The sequence below is a fragment of the Podarcis erhardii genome (genome assembly GCF_964252035.2).
Source record: "Podarcis erhardii genome assembly, chromosome: 13".
Classification (NCBI taxonomy): Eukaryota; Metazoa; Chordata; class Lepidosauria; order Squamata; family Lacertidae; genus Podarcis; species Podarcis erhardii.
In genome coordinates, this window is record NC_138502.1 from 48,303,566 (window position 1) to 48,329,104 (window position 25,539).

The 25,539-nt window shown below is 44.0% G+C and overlaps 1 long non-coding RNA gene across 1 annotated transcript in view; it reads right to left on the bottom strand.

Annotated features, from left to right (window-relative positions):
• Nucleotides 1–24,440, bottom strand: part of LOC309327245 — a 48,136-nt gene extending 23,696 nt beyond the window's left edge. The window contains exon 1 of the long non-coding RNA XR_014150472.1: nt 24,388–24,440. This is a non-coding gene — a long non-coding RNA (uncharacterized lncRNA). The remainder of the gene's footprint in view (nt 1–24,387) is intronic.
• Between the last annotated feature and the right edge of the window lie 1,099 nt (nt 24,441–25,539).

Consider the following 25,539-nt stretch of genomic DNA (forward strand, 5'->3'; position numbering starts at 1 on the left):
CAGAAACATACTGGGAGCCAATGTAGGTCTTTCAGGACTGTTATATGGTCTTGGCAGCCACTCCCAGTCCCCAGTCTAGCTGCTGCATTCTTGATTAGTTGTAGTTTCCGAGTCACCTTCAAAGGCAGCCCCACGTAGAGCTCATTGCAGTAGTCCAAGCACTGGTATACGAGGGGAGGATGGGGGAGTGCACCACCCCGGGCACCATTTGGGGAAAGGGTGGCATCGCTGCCACCCCTCAGGATGCATGGCGCATGCTGAGCCCACCTGGGCTGCGTGCCACGCAACCCTGGACGAGCGCCATGCCCCCACGCTGATGTGCCACACCAAGGCACCAAACCCCGTGGTGATGCACCACACCCCAGCGCCACTAGCCACACCTCCGTGGGTGGCACGCTACACCCTGGGACACGCGCCAGCCATGCTCCCACCTGTTCTCTGCTCTGGGGGTTGCAACACTGTGTCCAAGTGGGAGATAACTAGAGCATGCAGCACTCTGTTCTGTGAAGGAAAGAGACATAACAATGGGGTGTTGTGGAGGGTCAGGGGAAGTGAAAAATGTCCCTCTTTTCACCTGAGGAATGTTGGAGGGAGGCGCCTCACCAAAATGTTTGGGTGGATAGTGCAAAAAATGCTTTCTGCCACTCCCAGCATAAGGAATGGATTGTAGCATCTGGAATGGATTTACTTCACTCTGAATGGGCATAGAAAGCTTTGCTAGGTTCCCTCTGAGGCTTTGAGTGAGCAAGCTGGCATTAATGGGATTCATAAAGCCAGATGCCACAAGACAAGGGCTTCACGAGTCGAGGAATGTTTATGGACTGCACTGGGCTAAGCCTTCTCTCAAGAACTTGTTCTGTGCGCCAGAGGCTTCAAGATGCTAATGTGGCCCTGGGACTTCCGAGCGAGGCTGCCCCAGCTTCTTCTCCCTTGATTTGAGTCAGGGTGAAAAATTCGTCCTGTCCCTAAACTCTTCACCTTTTAACAAACACAGCTCTTGGCTGTCTCTCTATGTAGGTTGTGCATAATTAACACAGGGATTTTTCTTCTAAGCAGCGGAACAGAAATAGTATGTGGTGAAAGATTTATATTCCTATAGAAGTACAAGCTAGCAAGAGAAACCAGCCAGCGCTTAGAATACAAGCACATAAATGATTAAAAACATAGGAGATATAACAACATGATATTTACAGTGCACAAATCCCTTTTAGCCTTTCAAGATCGTGACATAATAAATTATTATTGCTAAAAACTGGCTGGCAGAGGCAAGCTGGCAAGGCTGTTGCATCAGTTTATATTAGCACAGGCCTTTAGGGAGCTTCTTGCATTTCTGAGAAAAAGATGCAAGTTCTGCTCTAAATTGTAAAACTCCAGACCTGACAGGGCAGAGAGCTGCTCCTAAGGGCTTTTCCATACTGGACTTTGAGGCTGTTTGAGTCCAATATTTCTGGGCACCATTCATATGATATTGCCCTTATTCAGAAACCACCAGCCCTTTTTTTGTACAGTGAATTCAGATTTTTCCAATCCCGGGAAAATTGAAAAAGAAAAGCTGGGCTGCATCAATAGGAGTATAGCATCTAGATCAAGGGAAGTAATAGTGCCACTGTATTCTGCTCTGGTCAGACCTCACCTGGACTACTGTGTCCAGTTCTGGGCACCACAGTTCAAGAAGGACACTGACAAACTGGAATGTGTCCAGAGGAGGGCAACCAAAATGGTCAAAGGCCTGGAAACGATGCCTTATGAGGAACGGCTAAGGGAGCTGGGCATGTTTAGCCTGGAGAAGAGGAGGTTAAGGGGGTGATATGATAGCCATGTTCAAATATATAAAAGGATGTCACATAGAGGAGGGAGAAAGGTTGTTTTCTGCTGCTCCAGAGAAGCGGACACGGAGCAATGGTTCCAAACTACAAGAAAAAAGATTCCACCTAAACATTAGGAAGAACTTCCTGACAGTAAGAGCTGTTTGACAGTGGAATTTGCTGCCAAGGAGTGTGGTGGAGTCTCCTTCTTTGGAGGTCTTTAAGCTGAGGCTTGACAGGAGTGCTCTGGTGGCAGGAGTGCTCTGATGATATGTCAGGAGTGCTCTGATGGTGTTTCCTGCTTGGCAGGGGGTTGGAACTCGATGGCCCTTGTGGTCTCTTCCAACTCTATGATTCTATGATTCTAAGCAGACTCCAAACCCAATCGACTGACTGCTACGTGGCCTTTTGTTTGCATTTTCTCCAGTTATGATGGCACCAGAAAAATCATTGCCATTTGATGGGGAGAGGGATCCACAGTTTGTGTTTGCTTGCTTGCTTGTAGAGTGGAAAGCGGACCTCCTTTCTGTTTCCCCATTTCCACTGGAGAAGAGATAGACATAAGACACAGGGAGGGGTAGAGCGAGGCTTTGCTTCTGATAGAGGAGGGCGGTTTGTTTGTGGGGCCACCATAAATCTTACCAGAGCAAGAGTTTGGACCTTCCGGAGAAACCTTGAATTTACTGTTTGGAGCCAAGTGGTTTGAGAAACTGTGGAAGCAACTCAGACTAAGCTTCAGGTCCTGCCAAAAGTCACTTTTGCATAAAATATTGTTGTACGCCACTCTAGTCTCCAAGCGCTGTGAGATTCTAGGAGTTCTAGGTACTTACTCAGGGTCCATGTTGCCTTTTTGAAATGATGCTCTGCAGAGACTGTGGTGTCTTTAGGATATAAGGTTTATTTACACATATATAGAAGCTGGGCCTGTGATGGAGGGGTTCACAGCAACAACACACCGAAAGGGTCTCCTTCTCTCATAGCTGCAGCCTTGAATTCAAGTAAAGATCTGTCATGGCTTGCTCACACTCTGCTTTTTCCAGTCTGCCACTTTTCCCTCGCAGTCACATCACACACCCTTTCATCTCTAAACGCTGGCTTTTGTCCTCACTATTTAAGAGCTGGAGGAGGAGCCCCACCCATTTTCCATCTGCACAGAGCCCACTTAATTTGCTTTCTTATTGGCCCATCACCTTCTCCCCCCCCCGCCATAATAGTCCATCACCTAGGCCATCACCTCAACACTGGAAACTAGCCTGGCTTATTTAGCTTTGAACAGTTGTTGGAACCAGGGGTTAGAATTGTCTGGCCCCCATTTTAACACCCCCAGCCTTGATTAAGTTCTGATTAAAGGGGTTAAAGGGGTCTGGCACTCACAAACTCATAACAATATAATTACACTCCAGCTTCTAACCAGCTGAAGGGCACTATCCATCGCTAAACAGAAATGCAGGCATGTTCATTTTGATGAAAAAAAAGGCATGCTGGAAGATCAGCCTCAAACTGAGTTTGATTGTTTTGGTTTAGTTTAGCTGGATTGTCTTTCTGTGGTTGGCATGGGTCACAGGCAAATGACATTTAATTCTAGAATCAATGCAAACTCAGCACTTTTCCTCTCTACATAGTCCACACACAATCTAGAATAGTATCTAGTAATCTAGTACTGGCTTCCTCAACCTCGGCCCTCCAGACTACAATTCCCATCATCCCTAACCACTGGTCCTGCTAGCTAGGGATCATGGGAGTTGTAGGCCAAAACAACTGGAGGGCCAAGCCTGATCTAGTATATCTTTTTGCCCCTGTAAAGCACTTCTTGAGAAGCGGGTTTCATTTCTGAAATAGAAGCTCATTGCAGATTGATTCTGCCTTGCCCCACAGTGTGTCCTTTTAAAAACAGGTGCAGGCAGTGCTGGTAATAGGTGAGGTATTCACATTTGCCCAAGGATGCTGTGGGTAAGCACATACAAAGATTGCAAATACCACTTCCCCCTTTGTTCTCTCTCACACACACACTGTATTCTCCAACAATGTCTAATGAATAGAAAATGGTCAATTTCCACCAAAAAATGAGTTCGGACATGTGACACTTTAATTATTATTACTGTATTTTTCGCTCTATAACACGCACCCGACCATAACACGCACATAGTTTTTAGAGGAGGAAAACAAGGAAAAAAAATATTCTAAATGAAACAGTAGATGTATGATTTTTGTGGTTCATGCTGTGGCCACAGACATGTGATCTGACAGTGAGTTTGGAGTAGCCCAATGCAAAAATCCTGAGGATCCATGTGGATCCATGCTTTGTAACCACGTTTTTGCACCATTGCAGCCCCAGGCAACAGTGGGTGCATGATTTTTTTGGTCAAGATGTAGCCATGGACATGCTATGTGATCTGATGGTGAATTTGGGGTTACCCAGTGCAAAAATCCTGAGGATCCATGTGGATCCGTGCTTTGTAACCACGTTTTAAGTGGGGAGGGAAGGAAAAGCACTCAAGCGACAAGGAGCACGCGTGGGGTGGGTGGAGAAGGATGCTGCTAATAATGAAGAAGAGGGGTTTAAGGGGAGAAGAAGCACGTGTGGGGTGGGTGGAGAAGGATGCTGCTAATAATGAAGAAGAGGGGTATAAGGGGAGAAGGCTCCTCTCCTCTCCCACTTTGCTCCTTTAAAGCAAGCAGGCTCTGCTTTTCTTCCTCCTCCCCGCTCATCCCCAGCTTAGCGAGCTGAAAAACTTTGCTGCTATGTAGCGAGCTGAGTAGGGAGGAGAGAGGGACAGAGAGCCTGCTTGCTTTAAAGGAACCAACCGGACAGGAGCCGCTTACACTCGCTTACATGAGTGTAAGCGGCTCCTCTCCTCTCCCACTTTGCTCCTTTAAAGAAGCAGGCTCTCTGTCCCTCTCTCCTCCCGATTCAGCGGCTCTTCTCCCACTTTGCTGTTTCATAGCGAGCCACGGAGGAGGGAAGGAAGGGGAACCATGGATCCTCTGCTCACGACTGCAGCAGATCCCCCCCCCCCGGCACCCGTAGGCATTCCCTCCATAACACACACAGACATTTCCCCTTACTTTCTAGGAGGAAAAAAGTGAGTGTTATGGTGCAAAAAAAAGGTATTTTTAAATGATGCACCAAAGAGTTAAGAACTCACTCCAATAAAAAGCTCATTATTTAAATGCTTTTAGGCATGTCTTTATCTTATTTTAAATGGCATTCAGCTAAGTTTTAGAGTAGACTGATTGAAGCTAATGAGCACAACGAAGCCATAGAATCATAGAATCATAGAATCATAGAGTTGGAAGAGACCACAAGGGCCATCGAGTCCAACCCCCTGCCAAGCAGGAAACACCATCAGAGCACTCCTGACATATGGTTGTCAAGCCTCTGCTTAAAGACCTCCAAAGAAGGAGACTCCACCACACTCCTTGGCAGCAAATTCCACTGTCGAACAGCTCTTACTGTCAGGAAGTTCTACCTAATGTTTAGGTGGAATCTTCTTTCTTGTAGTTTGGAGCCATTGCTCCGTGTCCGCTTCTCTGGAGCAGCAGAAAACAACCTTTCTCCCTCCTCTATGTGACATCCTTTTATATATTTGAACATGGCTATCATATCACCCCTTAACCTCCTCTTCTCCAGGCTAAACATGCCCAGCTCCCTTAGCCGTTCCTCATAAGGCATCGTTTCCAGGCCTTTGACCATTTTGGTTGCCCTCCTCTGGACATGTTCCAGTTTGTCAGTGTCCTTCTTGAACTGTGGTGCCCAGAACTGGACACAGTACTCCAGGTGAGGTCTGACCAGAGCAGAATACAGTGGCATTATTACTTCCCTTGATCTAGATGCTATACTCCTATTGATGCAGCCCAGAATTGCATTGGCTTTTTTAGCTGCCGTGTCACACTGTTGGCTCATGTCAAGTTTGTGGTCAACCAAGACTCCTAGATCCTTTTCACATGTACTGCTCTCAAGCCAGGTGTCACCCATCTTGTATTTGTGCCTCTCATTTTTTTTGCCCAAGTGCAATACTTTACATTTCTCCCTGTTAAAATTCATCTTGTTTGTTTTGGCCCAGTTCTCTAATCTGTCAAGGTCATTTGAAGTGTGATCCTGCCCTCTGGGGTGTTAGCCACCCCTCCCAGTTTGGTGTCATCTGTAAATTTGATCAGGATGCCCTTGAGTCCATCATCCAAGTCGTTGATAAAGATGTTGAATAAGACCAGGCCCAAGACAGAACCCTGTGGCACCCCACTAGTCACTCTTCTCCAGGATGAAGAGGAACCATTGATGAGCACCCTTTGGGTTCGGTCAGTCAGCCAGTTACAAATCCACTGAGTGGTAGCATAGTCAAGTCCGCATTTTACCAGCTTCTTTACAAGAATATCATGGGGCACCTTGTCAAATGCCTTGCTGAAATCAAGGTAGGCTACATCCACTGCGTTCCCTTCATCTACCAGGCTTGTAATTCTGTCAAAAAAACGAGATCAGGTTAGTCTGACATGACTTATTTTTCAGAAATCCATGCTGACTATTGGTGATCACAGCATGTCCATTAATTTCTGTGGGTCTGCTCAACTTAGCTGAATACTACCCAGTGTTACATTCTGAGGCTTACCACTCTTAACTCCTTTGGGAGGAAGGGCATGAGGCAAACTGACTAAATAAAATATAATGTCTGTAAAGAATTAAGAAAAAAACAAATAAACATATAAGCCTGCCAAGGCTGAGCTTTAAACCGTTGCGCTATTTATAATTCAGCAACTATGTTTCTCCACTAACTATAGCTTCTCGTGAAATGTACAAAGACAGTCTATGCACAAAAGAAGTGCAGATTTTCCAGCGCCCTAGTTTCATTTCAGATCCAGGGTTTTACCAGCACTTCACTTTTCACCTCCTTGATCTCCTGTTCTCACCTCAAAAGCATGCCTTCATCAGTACTCTCATTTCCCTCTCCTAGCTCTCTGTGGACCAGTTTATCCAATCAAGTGGTAAAGCTAACTTTGGACTATACCAGGCATAGACAAACTCAGCCCTCCAGATGTTTTGGGACTACAACTCCCATGATCCCTAGCTAACAGGACCAGTGGTCAGGGATGATGGGAGCTGTAGTCCCAAAACATCTGGAGGGCTGAGTTTGCCTATGCCTGGCCTATACCATTCAGGCTGTACATGGAGACTGCAGAATCTTTACTTTCCTTTTAAAAACAAACAAACAAACAAACAAACCATGCCGTGCTGATACTAGTATCTTAGGGAGATAGGTTCTGCCTAACCTTTCTCCTCACCAGATGTTTATCTATTTGCAGGGATTCCCAACCCCATGTGGGAGTATTCAAACATGAGAAAAACCATACCTGTGACCTGAAATGATTCACTCCAAAGGAAGTTTTATAAAATGATTCTGTTCTTGTATAACCTGGGCTTTTGCTTCCATAGAAGACTGCTTCTCTGTCTCATTATATCTGCTATTCCAAACAGCAAACATTCTTGGGATAATCTCAGAGTCATGGGTTTGAACCCCACGTTGGGCAAAAAGACTCCTGCATTGAGTGGGGTTGGACTAGATGAGCCTCGTGGTCCCTTCCAACTCTACAATTCTATGATTCTCTGAGCCATTTCTATACAGATAATACAGTCATACCTCAGATTAAAGTCGCTTCAGGTTGAACATTTTCAGGTTACACTCCACGGTGACCCGGAAGTAACAGAACGTGTTACTTCCAGGTTTCACCACTTGCGCATGCGCAGACACTCAATATGACGTCGCGCGCATGCACAGAAGCGGTGAATCATGAGCCGCGCACGCACAGACGCAGGTTGCGTTCTGCTCAGGATGCGAACGGGGCTCCGGAACGGATCCTGTTCGCATCCAGAGGTACCACTGTACTTCTCTCCGCGGAAGAGAGAGGCGGCACTTGTTAAGTTGTGGGTGAACATATCAGACGACACAGCGATTCTCCAAATAGCTCTTGTTTATTCACAGGCCAGAACAGAACTGAACTGAAGGGTTCAGTCAGCATGCTTATATAGAGCTCCAGTACAACATAACTGTAACAATTTTCTAAAACTAACCAATCACTGAACGTCACTTTCGATCCCTTATTTGCATAACTATCTACAGTATCCATCGAATCACTGAACGTCACTTCCGATCCTTCATTTGCATAACTATCTACAGTATCCCCCTGCTGGCCCAGGGTGAGAACTTCAGTACATAACAGCATTAGAGAAGATAGCAAAAGTTCCCAGATATATTAATGTTCTCATTGAGAAAATGGTTCTCACTAAGTACTCCACAAAATATTATGTGGCAACATGTTGAAATGATCCAGTCTGCAAGTATATTCATTCTCTCTCTCTCTCTCTCTCTCTCTCTCTCTCTCTCTCTCTCTCTGCCTGAAGCTGCTTTGATAGTATTTCCAGGCAGTGCAAGCAACACTGGGTATTTTATGACTAGCAAACTAAGGGGCGGGGGGGGGGGGATGTTTATAGGTTCCGTGGGGATGTTTGTGGATAAGCAACCTGTAACCAGATCATTCTGAACCTTGTTTGCTGTTGGCAGGAATCTTAGCCATGCTCCCAGCCCACGCTTACTCCAAAACATGTCTGATTGAAACCCATCTGCATGCTAAAAGATTCATGTTTTGCTTCTCCTCAATGCCACATCAGGAGCTGATTAGCATATGGAGGGCTAGAATAAATTAATCTGGTGTGTATAAAGGATAAAAGCATGGCAGACCTTATGAGAAAGCAAAGGCTGCTCCGTTATTACTTACAGCAGTCAAAACCCAAGAGTTAAAGAGTACATGTTTTTAAAGAAGTAAAAGTTGAAGGGACCCCTGACCGTTGGGTCCAGTTGCGGACAACTCTGGGGTTGCGGCGCTCATCTCGCTTTACTGGCCGAGGGAGCCAGTGTACAGCTTCCGGGTCATGTGGCAAGCACAACTAAGCCACTTCTGGCGAACCAGAGCAGCACACGGAAACACCATTTACCTTCCTGCTGGAGCGGTACCTATTTATCTACTTTGACATGCTTTTGAGCTGCTAGGTTGGCAGGAGCAGGGACTGAGCAATGAGAGCTCACGCTGCTGCGGGGATTCGAACCACCAACCTTCTGATCGGCATGCCCTAAGCTCTGTGGTTTAGACCACAGTGCCACCGGCGTCCCTTTTTAAATAGAATCTCACATAAAAAGGACTCCCTACCAACCCATGGGGGTATAGCCATGATGCAAGAGAGAGAACAGCTATTCATCGAGGGCTAGAGTTTCTTCTGTCAAAAGCAGAGGAGCTATGTGCCTCTGCTGAGTCTGCTTTTTTCCATCACAATGTCCATTAGAAATGGATGGAACCACCATGTTTTGCTCCATGGACCTTTGTGTGTGTGGTTTTTTTTGGGGGGCACATGTTTAGAAACCATCAGAGTCTGTTATTTTTATGCAATGCAATGGTTTCCCTTCTAGAGAAATAACCAGGCTCAATAAGATATGCAAAAAAATACTGTAGCTTTGCTAAGAAAAGTGGCAGTTTATATATATGCCTTTCATAATTGCCAAGAAGCACACAGATTTTGCAAAAGTTTTGTGAGAAGTAACTCGTTGTTAACACAAGGTGAAATCTATCTTGAACATTTTGCTCAACAGAAGGCCCAAGATCAAAAGAAAAAAAAAGTCTGTCAGTTTTATTGCCCCATTTTAAATGTTCTGTAAATGATTTACAGAGAGGGTTTGTAACCTCCCTTCCTTCATCTGCCGTTCCTTTCAGCTCACCATAAAATTTCTTTTTACATTCAGTTTTGTGGGTGCAAGGTTCCTATGGCAACTCCCACGAAATACTTCTTGCTAACCTTCAGGAGAAAGACAACATGTTTTAACTGATAAAATAACCCCATCGTCTATGAAAATCATCTGTTTTGCCATTATGTGTCTGATTTGAAGAAGACCTGGAGCACTGGAAAGTAATATTTTTTGCCGCAGTCAATGCTGCCTCAGTGAATCCCAAGCATTGCACCTAAGAATCTCCTTTTTTCTGACAGCACTCAGTGCAGCAGTGGCAAGTATCCCTCTACAGGGAAGCAGCAGCCATGCCACTGGGTAGGTAGGGGCAAAGGACCACTGGTGGGGCCTGTCATGTGGATATTTTCAACCTGACAGTGACTGAATAGCCATCAATTTTGTTGCAGACACATGGGACTGTTGTTGTTGCCCACGGACTGTCTCGCCAGAGTGGTGCATGCTCTAGTTATCTCCCGCTTAGACTACTGCAATGCGCTCTATGTGGGGCTACCTTTGAAGGTGACACAGAAACTGCAACTAATCCAGAATGCGGCAGCTAGACTGGTGACTGGGAGTGGCCGCTGAGACCATATAACACCGGTCTTGAAAGACCTACATTGGCTCCCGGTATGTTTTTGAGCACAATTCAAAGTGTTGGTGCTGACCTTTAAATCCCTAAACAGCCTTGGCCCAGTATACCTGAAAGAGCATCTCCACCCCCATCAGGTCCAGCGCCAAGGGCCTTCTGGTGGTTCCCTCGCTGTGAGAAGTGAGGTTACAGGGAACCAGGCTGAGGGCCTTCTCGGTAGTGGCGCCTGCTCTGTGAAACGCCCTCCTGGCAGATGTCAAGGCAATAAACAACTATTTTACTTTTAAAAGACAACTGAAGGCAGCTCTCTTTAGGGAAGTTTTTAGTGTCTGAGGCTGTATAGTTTTTAATATTCGGCTGGAAGCCACCCAGAGTAGCTGGGAAACCCAGCCAGATGGGTGGGGTATAAATAATAAATTATTGTTGTTATTATCTGTCTATCTCAAGAGACAATGGAGTGCACCTCTAGGGACAAAGTCAAACCACTGTGTTAGCATCACCAAAGTGACCTCCCAGGGGCGCCGGCCTGTGCAGTGTGTATAGAGGTTCTGGGCTGCCCAAATGACAAGACCTCCCTCTTGGCCTCTCTGATGTGATCCAAAGGTAAGCAGAGCAATACATTTGGCACCAGCTTGGCTGCAGGAGTTGCCAAAAGGAGGAGTACAAGCTGCCATCCAACCACTTTAGGGACTCCATTCTGGATTTGTGTAGGGTTTACTGCTGAGCCTTTTCTTCTCCCAAAGATGTCCTGCAAGGCAGTGGAGGTTTAGGATCAGAGTTTTCCTTCTCCTAGATGGGCTACCTTCCCAGGTGGATGAGCCTCACCTGCCCCCCACTTCCCTCTACAGCAAGTGCAGAATCTTGCTTCTTTCTTATTGGACCCACAACTGGTCTTGTTTGCTCGACCCACCAGAGCATGTCTTCGCATGCACGGGAAGTCCCTAGCTCACATGTCTTGAATGTGTGACATCATGCGCTTGACATGTGTCATGATGCCACTTCTTCTGGAGAATGCCAAGCACTCTGGAGGAGCCGGCCACTGAAACTGGACTGTGCACCACGTGTGGCATCATGTTCGTGCATCATGTGCCACCGGGCCCCCTAGAGTTGGCACACGTGTCTGGGTGCTGGATGCAGGATGCAGACCAAAGGTAGGCAAGCCACCTGAGAAGAAGCATGTTTAGCCACCAGAGGTAATGTGGCATCTGAATATAGACTGTATTTTTAATCAAGGCTTATATTGGCTTATATTTTGATCGATTCCTAAATTCACCAATGTTTCATGCCAGGCAGAGAAAAGGCCTTGACAATTCCTCCTTGGCAATTCCTCCTAGACAAGGGGCCCCTTTGATTTATAGCAGAAGACAATTCTTAAAGTCGTAAACAGGGAATTACAGGTCAAGAGTAAGGTTACATAGACCCAACATAATTAAGAGTCGGTAAATAGTAAAATAAAACCGTTAAATTTGAGCCACAGGACAGAAGGTCAAGAGCAAAGGAAGAGAAAACAACTGGCTGGAGAAGGAGGGGAGTGTAAACAGGGGAAGAGACTTTTTCCTTCACTTTTTATTTTGAGGCTGTAAACTGTTCCTTCCTTTTACTTTGAGGAGATTTATCCTTCTAAAAAGCTATATATGTTATGTATGAAATATGCTGGCTTAAATGTAATTATGCAAAGGATCTAGAAAGAAAGAAATGCTAAATTCTTATTTCATAGAGTCATATTGCTGTGAGACCAGAGGGGCAAAACGAGCCCAGCTCCCCTGCAAGACAGAAAGACGCCAGCAAGCACTCATGACAAATGGCTGTCAGGCATTTTGTTTAGAAATTCTCAAATGAAGGAGATCTTTCAATGTTGATGTGAACTCAATATCCTTGACATATGTTTAAGATAAAAATTTAAGATTAAACATTTGTTTTAGAAGGCAATAGGGCAATAGGGCAAGAGGTGAGCTGGTAATTAAGATTCCATGTAAGATATATTATTACTTATATGTCATATAGGATAGCTCTTTGTCTCCCTTATAAGGGCAAGGAACTGGGTGTACCTTTTGGGGGTGTATCTATTGTGATTGGTTATAACAATCAGCCAATAGGAAATCTAATCAGGCTGATTGAACAGAGGCAGCCACAGGAGGAGCAAAGGGGGCTGGATTAAGGGAATATAAGTGCTGGCCATAATGGCAGGAGGCAGGCCAGAGCTTGGTAACCACGTACCACTGAGCCTCTTTATTTGTCTGACAAATAAATTACTATTTTAATTTCTCTATTGCTGCGTTGAATATTTCATTCCAGCTAAGCGTTAACCACAAGCAGGGTGCTACATTTTATGGTGCCTGCGACTCGGATAAGTGGTCTGCTGGAACGCAGCCCCTTCGCCCTATTGGACAGGGTACAAGAGAGAGGATCTTTAAACTGCTTCCCAGCGCGCACTGGTAACTTTTTCCAGGGGGAACGCAGAAGTCTCGTCTGTTTGGTACCCTGCTCATTGGCGGCGACGGACTGGGGAAAACAGGGAACCAACCAAGGGTAAGTGCACAAAGGGGTTTTGGCCCTCCAATTAATTGGGAGGAAGAGAAGTCTTGATCAAACTTCTGCGTCTCAGTAAAGGGGAACTGAGTACGCTAGGTGGTTGGGTACATCAGATGGTGATCTGGTGTAGGAAAAAGGGAAGATTGGGAGGTAGAGTGTGGTTGAAGTATCTAGCGCATTGCATGTGTGAGAAAGTACAATGTGTAGCTGACCTAAGTGTGGAGTGAGTACTACTTCGTTTCCCAGTAAGGTGTGTGTGTGAGTGACTGAGAGGATACTTCACAGGGCCATACAATGGGAGTTGGGGGTTCAAAGGGGGGAAATACACCTCTTGAATGTATGTTGAATAATTTTAAGAAAGCCTTCTCGGGGGCATATGGAGTCAAAATGACGCCAGAGCGCTTGAGAACGTTATGTGAATTAGAGTGGGAAATATTTTTTAATACTGACCGTCATCTCCAAGATAACTTTCCTTGGAAGATCCTAATTGGGATCCAAACAATGCAATTCACCTGGCCAGGCTTACTACCTACCGCCAGACGCTTGTGCAAGGCATCTGCAGGGCATGCCAGAAGACCACTAATATGTCTAAAGCAGGGGTGTCAAACTCAAATTCATCGGGGGCTGCATCAACAGTTTGGTCACCCTCAAAGGGCCGGTTGTATCTGTAGGACTATGTGTCCACTCTTTATTTGTATGGTGCATGTATGGGGATATATTTATACTACTGCTGGCATTATATTACTCCGTTTCTCCTCTCTTCTACAATGGGAATAACCATGGCCTACCTCCTAGGATTGTTGTGAGATCACATTAAGTGTGTGCAGTCGGGTACTGCTGCTGCAAGGCTGAAAACAAGAAACCAGCTCCCTAAAATACAAGCTGGCAATAGCCCATTATGTGGGTCAGAGGCGGCTCTGGTGCAAGTTCAGCTTTTCTGCGGAGCTCAGAGAGGCATTTGCCACCCTAACCCACCACGCTCCGTTGGCCCCAGTGTCTGTTGCGTGTGCCCCGGGGGGGGGGGGATTATCGCCATGAGGCTTCCGGCAGGTGCTTCACCCAGGAGGGAGAGGGCCCAGCCTGCCTCCATCTCTTACGGCCCTGCACCCCAGGGACCAGGCCGGGCTGTGCCAAGCCTGCAAAGGAAAAGCACAGGCTGCTTTAATATCCCCATGTGCTTGCTGACAACCTCCCACTCCACAGCACCAACAACCGGCCCTTAAGGTGGCACGGGCCAGCAGCAGCAGCAGGTGACACAACTTCGGCTGCCATCTCTCCAGCAGAGCAAGGCGCCGACGCCGACGCTGCTCGGCTTCCTCCGGCCAAGCTTCCCCTGGTGCGCGGGTTATGTTTTCGTGCTCTCTTTATTTATTTTTTATTTTTTTTGCAGCAGCGACCTTGCTCAGCCAGCACCCGTTGCACGTGGGTTGCTTGGAGGGGGGCGCGCACAGAGCGACCCGAGCGGCTTTCCGAGCCAACCCTCCTCAAGCCCACCTTAACAAGGGCCTAGGCTTGCTAACTTTGCAGCTAGACCTCGGTGTTTGTACGCACTGCAGAAAATGTGTAGGACTTTAAAGGTGCAGGAACCGCCCCGCATCCAGCCTGCCTTTCTGGGAGGAGAGGGAGAAACCCGAAAGGGCACCGCGCGGCTGGGTTGGGTTGCAAATCAAGCGTGTGAAAGGGTTGCCTTTTGCAGAGCCGGACAGGCGCGGAAGGAGCGTTCCTGCCTTTGTCATTGATAAAAGGGCTTGCGGGGGAAGCGGGGGCGGCCCTTACAGACACCAGGAATTGCTGGCTACACGGGCCTTGTGCTTGACACCCGTGGTCTAAAGTCTCAGGAGGGTAGATGTGTTACCCATAACACTGTTTCGTGTTCGGTGTGCACCCACAAAAAGACTTAAGTTGTCACCTTTTGAGCTCCTGTATGGGAGGCCGCCCTCCTTTGTTCAGGATATTCCAACTGACCTCAAACAAATAGGAGACCATGTGACACAGGGACAAGTGCAATCTCTTCCGTGTTTTTGTCTCTCTCCCGTGTTTGTTTGTTTGTTTTTTGTTTTTTTTATCTTAACAGGTGGGCCCTCAAGCACACGCCGTGCAGCATTGCCAAGCCGATTCATCAGCTCCAGGCTGGCATAGCGTATGGGTGAAAGAGTGGAAACGTGATCCACTTGCACCAAAGTGGCGTGGACCTTACACCGTCTTGCTCTCTACTCCAACAGCGGTGAAGGTAGCTGAGGTGACCCCCTGGATTCATCACTCTCGTTTGAAGAGGTCTGAAGGCAGTTGGACGTGCAAAGGTGACCCTTCTAATCCTTTAAAACTAACTCTCTCCAAAAACCCCTGTATCTAGCCCTACCGGGAACGGGCTAGGTCACGGGCAACATTTGACGACCGGCCTGCTGCAGCCACAACCTGGAAGCTGGCTGACCTGCGCACGCCTGAAGCTTGAGGAGCGTCTGAACCAGCGACTGTGAACGGAAAGATTCTCTAATACAATTGATTGACTGCCCCCCCCTTGTGGAACAATTATCAGAGATATTACTCATTGGGGATCCTCGGGATATATGTTTTGGTCTTGGTGGTTCCCCATTTCTGTCACTGGGGGAATTATATTGGGGCTAATAATTATTTGCTATCACAATAAGGTAATCTTTTGTGGAAGGAATGCATATACTAGACATCAACATGATTTTATTATTAATCCTGATCCCTTGGGAAGGGGAAGGGTCCTTGAATCTGACCAAATTGGCTAAATATGGATTCAGCCATGACCACAATATGTGGGTAGGTTTAGCTGAAATGGTAGCCAATGTTGCAAATAGGACCAATTGCCTTGTTTGCTCTCTTGGGCCAGATGATTCAGAGGGAGGTATGCCCTTATTACCGATACCATTAGATCGGTAATAAGCGAAATGCCACACCAAACAGAAATACAGAATTTCCCCGGATGGAACTCAACTAAACCATTACGAGTTATACCTGTACAAGGGGAATTCTGTGTACATAAATCATCAGATGCAGCTGATTCTACCATGATAGGCTCTTCTCATTGTCACTATACTTGGGATTATGTTAAGAATAGTCAAACCTGGGCAAACGGTACTACTACCTATCGAACTCGGAATACCTTGTCCTGTGCACCTCCTTTTATTCATGCATGGAAAGTGGTATGGAACATAACTGTGACAGAAAAAGGCAATCTAACATACTGCACTGTGAACTCTCTACCCCTTTTGATATTTCGCCTTCTGTACTCCACGTACCAAAAACCTCAGACCCGATGGTTGTGGTGAATATGTGGAGAATGGGCATACAAGAAACTCCCTTCCAAATGGAGTGGGATTTGTTTCTTGGGTTGGGTATTACCACCAATGTGGATTATGCCCACTAGTTCGGCCAAGCGTACACGAAGGAATGCTGATATTTCTCATATAGCAGGAGGAAGTACCCAAAGTTGGAGCGGTACTGATGATTGGCCGCCAGAGCGCATTATAGCCTATTATGATCCTGCCTCCTGGAATCCTGGTGAGCTCATACAAGGGGCACGGGATCCTATTTATAATCTAAACAGAATAATTCGATTGCAAGCAGTAATGGAATTTGTAACCAATGCAACGGCCCAGAGTTTGAGACTTATTGCACAACAGTTGGATGAAAGTAGAGCCGCCATTTTGCAGCTGAAAATGGGAATGGATTATGTACTTGCCAGGCAGGGAGGCCTATGTGGAGTCTTGAACTTGACAGGGAATGCCTGTTGCTTTAACATTTTTGATAATGGTGAGGCAATGTCACAGGACTCAAAGGGATATTATTGTCTTGCTTGTTTTTCTTGACAGTAGTAGTATTGGTTTTATGTATGATGCCATGTATCATTTCATGTTTTAGAAGTACAATTAGCAAGATGGTTTCAAATGAAACTTTACCTCATATCATGGCCCTATACAGAGCCTTACCTCAGGAATATGATGAAAATCAAGCTATCAAGGACGCTTGGTAGGCAAGGTCCTTGAGCTTGAAAGGGGGGAATGTGGCATCTGAATATAGACTGTATTTTTAATCAAGGCTTATATTGGCTTATATTTTGATCGATTCCTAAATTCACCAATGTTTCATGCCAGGCAGAGAAAAGGCCTTGACAATTCCTCCTTGGCAATTCCTCCTAGACAAGGGGCCCCTTTGATTTATAGCAGAAGACAATTCTTAAAGTCGTAAACAGGGAATTACAGGTCAAGAGTAAGGTTACATAGACCCAACATAATTAAGAGTCGGTAAATAGTAAAATAAAACCGTTAAATTTGAGCCACAGGACAGAAGGTCAAGAGCAAAGGAAGAGAAAACAACTGGCTGGAGAAGGAGGGGAGTGTAAACAGGGGAAGAGACTTTTTCCTTCACTTTTTATTTTGAGGCTGTAAACTGTTCCTTCCTTTTACTTTGAGGAGATTTATCCTTCTAAAAAGCTATATATGTTATGTATGAAATATGCTGGCTTAAATGTAATTATGCAAAGGATCTAGAAAGAAAGAAATGCTAAATTCTTATTTCATAGAGTCATATTGCTGTGAGACCAGAGGGGCAAAACGAGCCCAGCTCCCCTGCAAGACAGAAAGACGCCAGCAAGCACTCATGACAAATGGCTGTCAGGCATTTTGTTTAGAAATTCTCAAATGAAGGAGATCTTTCAATGTTGATGTGAACTCAATATCCTTGACATATGTTTAAGATAAAAATTTAAGATTAAACATTTGTTTTAGAAGGCAATAGGGCAATAGGGCAAGAGGTGAGCTGGTAATTAAGATTCCATGTAAGATATATTATTACTTATATGTCATATAGGATAGCTCTTTGTCTCCCTTATAAGGGCAAGGAACTGGGTGTACCTTTTGGGGGTGTATCTATTGTGATTGGTTATAACAATCAGCCAATAGGAAATCTAATCAGGCTGATTGAACAGAGGCAGCCACAGGAGGAGCAAAGGGGGCTGGATTAAGGGAATATAAGTGCTGGCCATAATGGCAGGAGGCAGGCCAGAGCTTGGTAACCACGTACCACTGAGCCTCTTTATTTGTCTGACAAATAAATTACTATTTTAATTTCTCTATTGCTGCGTTGAATATTTCATTCCAGCTAAGCGTTAACCACAAGCAGGGTGCTACAGTACTACAGCAGTACGTTGGTTCTCAAACTTAATCAGTTCCAGAAGGGTGTTCCAAAACCAAAGCGTTCCAAAACCAAGGTGCACTTTCCCATAGAAAGTAATGGAAAATGGATTGATCCGTTCCAGACTTTTTAAAACAACCCCTAAAACAGCAATTTAACATGAATTTTACTACCTAACGAGGCCATTGATCCATAAAATGGAAACAATAAACAATGTACTGCAGTCACAAAATCAATCAATCAGTAGCTGAACTGGGTACCACACTGTCACAAAAACAAAACAAAAAAGAGCCACAAAAACAAAAACGCAAAAGAAAACCTTCTGAAAAAGGTTCGCAAACCAGAACACTTACGTCTGGGTTTGCAGTGTTTGGGTTCCAAGTTGTTTGAGTACCAAGGCATTTGAGAACCAAGGTAGCACTGTACTCCTCTCCTGATACCCGTGCATGGGGTTTTGCCACCCATACACGCTCATGGGATTATGCCACAGGGAAGTGACTGGCACACTGAAAGAGAGAGTTCTCAGCAGTTGATTCTGACAAACAAGAGCCCGTGTGGTGTGCGTGCGCAATACATGCCATGCTGAAGTAGAGACCTAGTACAAACCTCTTTTAGTTATGACGCTCCCTGGTTGACGTTCAACTAGCCATCATTTCTTGACCTGACCCACCTCACAGGTGGGAATATGGTACATCTGAGATGCCATATTCTCTCATACAAACCTGCCTGGGAACTTCAGAAGAGGGCCTTCCCTCAGCCCCACACCTTCACAAGTCCATTGGGCTGGGAAACAGGAGAGGGCATTCTTGGTGGTGACTGCTCCCAGACAACTTTGGGATTCCCTCCCTAGAGAAGCCATACTGGCTCCTTCCTTGTTGTCCTTCCATTGGCAGATGAAGCCTTCTGACCAACAGGCTTCTGGGAACTGACTGCTGGAAATTGCAGAGTTTCGAGAAACTAAAGGATAAAGTGTGTGATTGGCTTCATTCTTTTCAAATAAGGGAGGCCTACAATTTAGATAAAAAGATTGGCTTCCAGGTGGAAAAATCAAAACTAGAAACAGAACTGTTAGAACCCAAAGCTAAGACACTATCAAGAATGTATAACTTACTGTTGAAATGGAATACTGAGGATGAAACGGTAAAATCTGCTATGATAACTGAACAGTATCTTGACAGTTAGAACAGTATCTTGACAAACTATCAAATCAATTCCCTGATGCCTCTGTAGTGGTGGCTGGCGACCTAAATGCCAGAACTGGACAATCTGATGAGGCTTTGTATGCCCATTTCCATGAAACAGCCCCCATTATAGAGGAAGCCCACTCAATACCAGCTAGAATCTCAAAGGATAAAGGCTGTAATTATGCTGGCTTATGCCTATTACACCTGGTCAATAAGTTGGACTTGGTTATACTGAATGGCCGTACTGAGGGGGAGAAGGTCGGAGAATTCACATTTATATCTAACAATGGCGCCTCCACAATTGATTATATAATCGTGTCGTATGATCTTCAAAACAAAGTTCTGGAATGCAAAGTGGAGGAGCGCTTAGATAGTGACCATCTGCCATTAAGTGCACTTGTAGTTGCGGGAAAGGATTTATCCTGCGCTGAGAAAATCGAATATTCGAGCCCTACAGCTTTGGAGCTCAGATATTCTCGTATTAGATGGACAGATGAACTGCATAAGGAAATTTCAAGTAGGCTATGCTCAAAGGAATTCCTCACTAAGAGAGATAACCTTATAACTTCCTCAAGCCATGAATTAAAAATAAATTTATTTCAGGAGTTAATTTCACTCCTTCAAGATTCCCTGAAGGAAAAAAGGAACAGGTCAAATAGGCAATCCTCAGTATATAAAAACTCCAAACCCTGGTTTGATCAAGAATGCCAGGACATGAAGCTAAACTTACTGAAAAAATACAAGAAATATAGATCTGCCAATTTACCCCAACTCCCCACGGTCTGGTTTGAAGATAAACGAAATTATAAAATCCTGATTAAAAACAAAAAACTCCTGGCACAGAAAAGAGAATGGAAATGCCTAATAGATGCATCCAGAGAGAGAGACTCGGCCACCTTCTGGAGAATGGTAGCGAATGGAGTGCGATCTACCTCCTCAGAAGTGGAGTACACTATACCTGCAGGGACTTGGGAGGCATTCTTCCAATCATTATATTCAGCTCTGCCTTTGACACAGCCACTAACACAGTGTGCGGCAGGTGATGAGTGGCCTCCGGTGACGGTTGCGGAGGTCAGGAGGCTTATTCAGGCACTCAAATACAGAAAAGCCCTGGGAGCAGATAATATCTCCCCTGAGCTTCTCAAAGCCAATATTGACTGGTGGGCCCCAGTCCTTGCCACCCTATTCACTAGCATAGACCAAACAGCAATAATACCAGAGGACTGGGGATTGGCAATCATCGTTCCCATTTTCAAGAAAGGCTGTAAACTTGATCCAGCCAATTACAGACCAATCAGTCTCTTAAGCATTATTAGCAAACTTTACGCAACTCACTTACGTGAAAAGTTTGCGGACTGGCTGGAATGGGAGCACATCCTTAAGGAAGCCCAGGCTGGCTTCAGGGCACATAGATCAACTTTAGACCAAGGACTGGTATTGCAACATCTAGTGGAGAAATACACCTCAAAGAAAGGAGGCTCCCTCTATGTAGCCTTTATAGATTTCAAATCAGCTTTCGATTTGATACCCCGGCACAGACTTTGGGAAAAATTAAGTGCCACAAACATCGATAGACGTCTTTTGCTTCTCATCCGTAGACTACATGAAAATACTCGAATCCGTGTTAGATGTGACCGTTATGGGAACCTATCAAAGGAAATCCAAAGTTTCCATGGTGTCAAGCAAGGCTGTGTTCTTGCCCCTATTCTATTTAATTTCTACATAAACTCCTTAGTTAGAAAGATGGAGGATGCAAGTACTCATCCCCCAAACCTAAATAATATACCAATCCCAGTCCTTTTGTACGCAGATGATGCGGCACTTATTTCCTTCTCTTGTGTGGGACTAAGAAAACTTTTACGAGCTCTTACAGAATATTGCGAAGCTGAACACCTAATAATAAATTACACCAAATCAAAAATTATGGTGTTCTCCAAGAGAAAACTCCGACATAAATGGAAAATTAATAACCAACCTATTGAGCAAGTAACATCCTTTAGATATCTTGGAATAATCTTTGATGAGAAGGGATCCTGGTGCCATCAGATTAAGAATTCCATTGCAAATGCGCAAAGATCTTCCAGAGCTATCATAAGTTTCTTTTATAGAAAAGGAGGTCAATATGTTCCTGCTGCCTCCCAGGTCTTTGTCGCAAAAATACTTCCACAACTGATGTATGGCACCCAGATATTTAATTGTCAAAAACTCAAGTCCCTGGAATCTGTACAAACTAAATTTTACCGCTCCCTACTAGGGTTACCTACCTGTGTTTCCAACACAGCCATTAGGCTGGAGGTAGGTCAACTCCCTATCAATGCCAGGATATGGATCCTGAAGATTCACTTCTGGCTAAAACTCATATTTTTCCCAGTGGGAGTGGCTCCTTTGACTCTATTAGACCCGTTCCAGTCTAAATGGAGATTGTTGCTCTATGAAAAATTGAAGGGCCTGGGGCTTTCCCCACAAGAACTTATAGCCTCAGGTTTTGAAAAGGCTAAAAGGATGGTGAGCCAGCGAATAGGAGATGTAGAGCTTCAGGACCATATGAGCAAGATAGATAAATATCCAGCTATCCAAGATTATGGAAAAGGGTTCAATCTAACACCATATTTGCTGGATTTACAAATCGCAAAATACAGGCGGGCGTTTACCCTTACCAGATTTGATGTACTGCCATCTGCCTTACTAAAGGGCAGATACGTGGGCAAACCCTATGCTGAACGAGTCTGCCCATGTGGTCTGAAAGAGGTGGAAACGGCTTCACATGTGCTGCTACACTGCGACCTCTATGGGGATATCAGGTCACTGTTTATTTCCCCTATCGTTCAGAAATTTCCAGGTCGATCTGAATCTCAGCGGCTGAAAATCCTACTAGGAGATAAAAACCCAGAAGTAACACTGAAAGTGGCCAAATTTTCTGCGGCTGCGATCAAGCGGAGGGCATTAGCTGTAAAAAAGTAAAAGACTTGACCCCCGGACAAGCCCACTCTTTTTTTAAGTCTATACATATATTGTAGCGCGTGTGTGCGTGTGTGTGTGTGTGTGTGTGTGTGTGTGTGTGTGCATATGTGTATTGCTTTTATGTATAATTTTTTAATTGACACCATTACTCCCCTTGTAAACTACCGTTGTTTCTTGTTTTTTCTCTGGTCTATGACCGTAATAAATTAATTTCATTTCATTTCATTTCATCTGCTATGATAAAATGGGCACAAGATATCGGACATAACATTATGTTTGCTGACTGGGAACAGTTGTGGACCACAGGTATGAAATTTACGGCATGTAATGCCCTAAGAGAGAATATTATGAAAATGATGTACAGGCGGTACATGACCCCAGTCAAGCTTGCAAAAATCTATCACTTGCCCGATAATAAATGCTGGAAATGTAAAGAAACTGAAGGTACATTCTTTCACCTTTGGTGGACGTGCCCAAGGATTAAGGCTTTCTGGGAGATGATCTATAATGAAATGAAAAATCTATAATGATCTATAATGATCTATAATGAAATGAAAAAGGTATTTAAATATACTTTCCTGAAGAAACCAGAGGCCTTTCTCCTGGGCATGGTCGGCCAATTGGTGCCAAAGAAGGATAGAACTTTCTTTATGTACGCTACAGCAGCAGCAAGAATACTCATTGCAAAGCATTGGAAGACACAAGATCTACCCACCTTGGAAGAATGGCAGATGCAAGTAATGGACTACATGGAAATGGCGGAAATGACTGGCAGAATCCGAGACCAGGGAGAAGAGTGGGTGGAAGAAGATTGGAAGAAATTTAAAATCTATCTACAGAAATATTGTAAAATTATTGAATGTTGATGACGTTGGAATGAAACGAAGCGGTTCTAGTAATAAGGCAAAATAAGAATATGTAAGATTGGATTGATATTTGATGAAAATTTGAAGTTATTATATGTGAGGATAAATAATTAAGTGTAAACTAAGAGGGTATGGATTTGCTGAACAAATTTTTAAATGTAATACAAAAAAGGGAGGTGTGAGGAAGTCATGAAAATAAGTAAATGAGTGGTAAGATACCAGAAAGAGGGATTTTTCTTTTTTCTTTATCCTTTTTTTATGCCTATTTTTGGTCTTTGTATTTTTGTTGTGTCTTTTTTTTCACTGTTTTGTAATTTCTTTTTTGTTTAAAAACCAATAAAATATTACTCTAAAAAAAATTAATGAAAGGGCTGATTCTGTACTATTTGTTACTTGTAATTATCTGTCTCTTTTTAATAGAGTGTGTGTGTGTGTGTGTGTGTTTTAATTATATATATGTTTTTAAATTATTGTGCTTTTTCTCTCAATGTTTTTGGCTGTTCTTATTTTTACCTGTAAGCCATCTTGAATCCTTGTCAGGGGAAAACGTAGGGGTATAAATATAAATATTATAATAATACCAATACTTATGCTACTAATAATATTTCTATCCATATGCCAAAATTAAGTTGAATTATATGTAAGCTCCTTGAAACTCCTTTCAGGGAGTTTTGCTTTTGCTTGTATTACAACTTCATGCACATTTGGAAACTATAATATAATACAGTAAAGCAACCCATCCTTTTCTCCCACTCCTCTTTATGATACTCCGTGCAGGAGTTCCCTACTGCTGGCCCTCCTACGAGAGGAAAAATGCTGCAATTATATGCATCACCATTATTAATAGTATTGTTAATAATAACATACACTAGCACGATGGCTGAACCTAGGTGCCTAATGGCAAAAACCTCATCACATCCAAAGCTGTGTATATATACGAAAGTCAAAATCTTTTATTTTTCCTTCTTTGGCTAATATACCCACACTTGAAGAGCTCTGCTGTGAATTTGGATGATATCTGTATAAAGCTAGGCTTCCAATTGATTTCAAGTCACTTTAGAATGTTTAACTATAGTGCTGCAGTATCTGCTATGGTTGGATGATGTACAATTCATAAGACCGGCTGACAAAGCTCTTGTGGGTGGGGGAATAGCCAACACTAAGTACTGCCAAGAAGATGTGAGAGTTGGTGTCTCTGAAATGCAATCTAAATTGATCACTGTGCTGATCTTCATAGCAAAAAGCAAGGCTTCTCCAGTGCCATTCTGCATTTAAGCATTAATTATCTCAGAATATGGCCTCCCCCCCCTTTTGATCATGCTGAAGTTAAGAAAATACTATTTTTTCTTAAAGCTATTTGAGAACTACTCTTGGGGTAGATTCCCCCCCCCCCTTGCCTTACACAGAAGCTATTCTATCAAAAATATGATGGTTTTTACATGGCCCATTGACCATGCTCTCAATAGTTCCTTATTATGTCTAAGATAAATGCGTGGTAGATAAAGTTTATTAAAATTAAATACTTACATTATATAAAGAAGGTTGCTTAATAGAGGAACAGATGGTTAATGGGCTGTGACTAGCCGCAAATGAGTTTGCGACTATTACCGCATGAATCTATCAACAGATAGGAAAACGATTCTGGACAAGGACCAGTTGCCCAGAGTCTGTACACAATCTAATTTTAGATTCTCTCCCCCCAGCCCACCCTCCCTCCACCAGATAACATGAACAATATGATCGAGTCACTTTGCTGGAAACAATTGAACAGAACTGACAAATTCATAAAGCTTCAGACCATGAAATCCCAATTGGTCCAATCACAGATTCATTTATCATGCCAGTAGAGATGCTATTAAAGTACAAGTTATCGTCTTTCCTACTGTGATAACTGCTGCTTGGAAGTGGGCCAGTTCTGCGGCAAAAAAAAAAAGGGGGGGGGAGGAAAAAGAAAAAAGAAAAAAAAGAACCGACTTCAATGCATTTCTTTAGAAAATTTTGCACATTTTAAAAAGATGTCCCTTTTCTAAAACATTTTGTTTTCTGTTTTATTTTCTGTTTACAATGAATGCAGTTGAAAGATTGCAAGAGCAACAATTTAATGACAGAGGGTTGTAGTCAAGGACTGTCGAGAAACGGTGATTCAATAATAAAAAAAGCAATCATGAGAATGACCTAGTAATTCAAGGGGAAACAGTCGCCAACTTTGCTTCACCAAATCACGTTGCTGATTCGTCAGCACATTTACTTAGGAGTAAGCTGCAGTTGGGATAGCTTAGTTGGTAGAACATTAGATTCTTTGGGTCTGCTATAAGACATCATTGTTTGTTTATTTTTCTTTTTAAACTTTCTAAAGTGTTTTAGTGCTTCTGGTTTAAAAATAGTTACTTTGAAAGGTACACTGTGACTTTACATACAGTATTTAACAACTCTACATCAATCGCTGTCTTTTCTTGGAGGGGCATTCAACACTGCAAGTTTCAAGTCAAATGAGAAGAAATGACCCACCCAGTGTGTTTCTCTAATATATACTCCACTCCCGTCTGGCAACCCCCAGTGAGCAGTAAAGGAGGTAGCTAATCTGTTTGGTGGCAGTCATTCAGAATTTCCAAAAATTTAAACACACCTCAGGACAGGACCTTTGTTGGGGTGGTAGATGTTCTGATTCTCTTCCTCTCA